A 3,880-nucleotide genomic window follows, 5' to 3' on the forward strand; every position below is an offset into this window, starting at 1 on the left:
GCTTCAAAGAGTTATTTCTAAAACTAGGAAAATTAAAAAGTATTTACTCTTACCTCCCCGTTAATGCCCTCGGTCCACTCAGATGCTGCATACTAAATCGTGACCGGTTTTCATAAGCCCTTAAATTTGCTTTTTTACATAATCTCTTTACCTTGAGAAAGTGAAAATCCATCCCACTGATAATCAGACCACAATGTACCCAACAGACACAAACCAGGACAGTGGCAAAGCCAACAAAAAACAATGTTTCCCTCAAGGCCACAGCATGGCTACAAAATGACTGACAATCCCCTTTTGAGAAAATGCAGCATTTTACTAATGACTTGCCCAGCCCCGCTTCATTTCTCCCTCCACTACCGAGTCCAAGCTCAATCCGCTTGCTGATGACAGGCCGATAAACTGGGAGATGAGGTGTAGAGGCCAGGAATAGGAAAGTATCACCTGTGGACCGCGGTGATAGCAGACTAGGCCCCTGAAACACCATCCTATGGGGGCCTGGATGCCCGTATCTTTTATAGAACAGGGAGAGACTGGAGGTGAGGAAGTAAAGTAGCTTTATCTTGCAAAATAGGAGGGGCTGTGTTAATCAATTTTTTTCTTGCAGCCATTGACAGGTGGGCATGGTCAGATGGTCTCCTAGTGAGTGGAACCAAGCCACCTTAGTTTAACTTTCAGCAGAGGGCAGGGTTCCCTGAGGCAGGCCATAATGTATGATTATAACAAGAGCAATGACAATCAAGGTTTAAGTCAAAGAATCAGATCCAACATGGAGTCAGACTTGGCTCTTCCCTGTTACCTGAGCACCCAAAGATTTATAAGATACCCAGTTCCTAAACTGCTGCACCTCACAACAGCACCCAGCCCAGAGCTGGTCTTCTATCTGCTTGTGCTGTTATCCAAAAAGAGCTTCAATCCTGTGAGAAGCCCCTCCTTACTCCCTTTTCCAAGATGCCCACCTTCCTCCCCCATGTGGCCTCCCCTGCTGCAGCAAGTCAACCTCTTTGTTGGACTACAGGTGTGTTCCTGTATCTGTTAGGGTTTACCTGTTAAGTAACATTTTTCTCGGGGCGGGGGAGGGGGGGCAGGGGACACACACTGCACTGCCTGAGAGGTCTTAGTTACCCCACCAGGAATCGAACTTGTGCCCCTACAGTGCAATTGCGGAGTCTTAACTACTGGACTGCCAGGGAAGTCTTTGCTCTATTTTTTATTGCATAGTTTTCACCTTCTAATTACTACAGAATTTGCTTTTTTTTTTTTTTTTTGATCTGTTTCTCCTAGCTAGAATATAAGCTCTGTAAGGCCAGGGATCTTTGTCTATTTTGTTCTGCTATATCACAAGTCTCTAGAACTGTGTGCAGCATATAATAGTTGCTCAATAAAATATTTGGGCTATGGGTGAAAGAATTCTCTGATGTTAGAAAAGTTACTATGCCTTGTTTCACCATCTATACCAATAGGAATAATGATGTTTGTCTTATTGGGAAACAAAACAAACAGTCATCTCTTTCTCCAGGAGAACATTTTAGCACAAGGGCAATCTGTGCATTTCTTCACACACAAACATTTATCAGTGATTCTGCTGAGCCAATGCTACCCAAACAGGTTATATAGGAATCATGAGTAAGTTTTAGTGCTTGAACATAGTAGCCATGTGACACTGGGCAAATTCCTGCCTTAATTAAGGCAGGTGAAGTAAGTCTAGTAGTACACCTTCCTTATAAGTATTTAATGAGTTTAAATACATATATATATATATGGCTCAAGGAACAGTCCTGGATGTAGTAACCGCTAGGTAAGTGTTTTCTATTGTTTTCATTGATGTTGTTATATGATAGCAAAAAGGGTTGCCAGATTTAGCAAATAAAAATACAGGATGCTCAGTTAAATTTGAACTTCAGATAAATAACAAATTGAGTTTCAGTGTAAGTATAATCCCAAATATTGCATGGGATATATACATAGAGCATTAGCTGTTTGTCTGAATTTCCATTACAACTCAGAATCCTGTATTTTATCTGGCAGCCCTACATCAGAACAATACTTGGAGCTTTTCAAAGGCCTTTTGCCCACCTTGTCTGTTTTGTTTCACAATAAGTTTTTGAAGTTGGACAAGCACAGATGTTGCCCCTTTAAATATGAGAAGATGAAGTTGGAGAGACAGGCAGAGATGCTGTGTAGGATCACACAGGCTGTGAGTGACAGAGGAGAGCTTGAATCTTGGGAATTTTAGCGGTGAGGCTAGTGTTCCTTCCCCTACTGGTGCTGTTAGGCTCCCCCCAGATGAAATTTTTAATTTAAAAGGGAAGACTACAGAGTGGCGGACGAAGAAGGCAACGGCACCCCACTCTAGTACTCTTGCCTGGAAAATCCCATGGATGGAGGAGCCTGCAAGTCTGCAGTCCCTGGGGTCACTGAGGGTCTGACACGACTGAGCGACTTCACTTTCACTTTTCACTTTTCACTTTCATGCATTGGAGAAGGAAATGGCAATCCACTCCAGTGTTCTTGCCTGGAGAATCCCAGGGATGGGGGAGCCTGGTGGGCTGCCGTCAATGGGGTCACACAGAGTCGGACAAGACTGAAGCGACTTAGCAGCAGCAGCAGCACAGAGTGAGGAAGCAGAAGCAATCCCACTTATTGGTGTCTGCTGAGTGCTACAAAATTAAAGAAAGTATAACAGATAGGGCTGGCACCCTGCCAAGCCAAGAGGACTCTATTGCCTGAGCAGATCTACTTGATACTATGTTGCACAAACTTTGATAATCTTAATGTGGAAACTCTACACCATAAACACCAATATCAATCTTCCTGTTATTTTCTTTCCAAAGGGAGTTTAAATAATGATTTGGTTCCTGTAAAAACACTTTATATTTTCACATAGGTCAATGGTTCCCTGGTTTTTTCAGTCTAAGTATCCTCTCCCACAGTCTATGAATTATTTTGTATTAAATGCTTTGCTACTTTTTGGTTTATAGAAAAAGAGTTTTCTTGTATGGGACTTCCCTGGCCGTCCAGTGGTTAAGACTCCATGCTTCCACTGCAAGGAGCATAAGTTCAATCCCTACCAGGGAAACTAAGATCGAGCATGCCTTGTGTAGCATGGCAAAAAAAAAAACAAAAACACTACAGTAATACAGTCATGTGACTAAATATTTTTAGACGTAGAAAAGGGCATGATAAAGATTCTCTCCTTGACCACATTCTGCTCAGGACCTGCTAAACTTTTCAATGAGGCATCAATGTTTGTATGTCCACAATTTTAGCAAGAATCCTCTTAAATTGGTTTAGCCAGAATCCTCCATACTGTATATGAGATCCCCCTCCATATCTGATCAGATGGTGGCTCAGATGGTAAATCGTCTGCCTACAGTGCCCGTGACCCGGGTTCAATCCCTGGGTCAGAAAGATCTCCTGGAGAAGGAAATGGCAACCCACCCCAGTATTCTTGCCTGGAAAATCCTATGGACAGAGGAGCCTGGTAGGCTACAGTCCATGGGGTCACAGAGTCGGACATAACTGAGCAACTTCACTTTCACTTTCTTTCACCATCTCAGGTAATATCTCATGCCCTGGCCTGCCTTCACTAAGAATCCTGTTATGTCACTTTAACCAGAATCCCAATCCTCCTTTCTTGTTAGAATGTTCCATCCAGTTAACCCCCTCACCCCTCATTCTGCTCCTTGGCTATAAATTGTTAACAATCTTTTAGTGCTTCAATTAATATTTTATATATGATATTTTGCACATGTGAGATTATGTCTGTAGGATAAATTCCTAGAACTGGCATTGCTGAGTCAAAGAGAATGGGGGTCAGTGACAGTCACAGGTTTGATGAAAGCATCTTCCAATATGCGGACCCACCGACAATGTATAAGGA

This window comes from Bos indicus, chromosome 4 (assembly GCF_029378745.1).
Source record: "Bos indicus isolate NIAB-ARS_2022 breed Sahiwal x Tharparkar chromosome 4, NIAB-ARS_B.indTharparkar_mat_pri_1.0, whole genome shotgun sequence".
NCBI lineage: Eukaryota > Metazoa > Chordata > Mammalia > Artiodactyla > Bovidae > Bos > Bos indicus.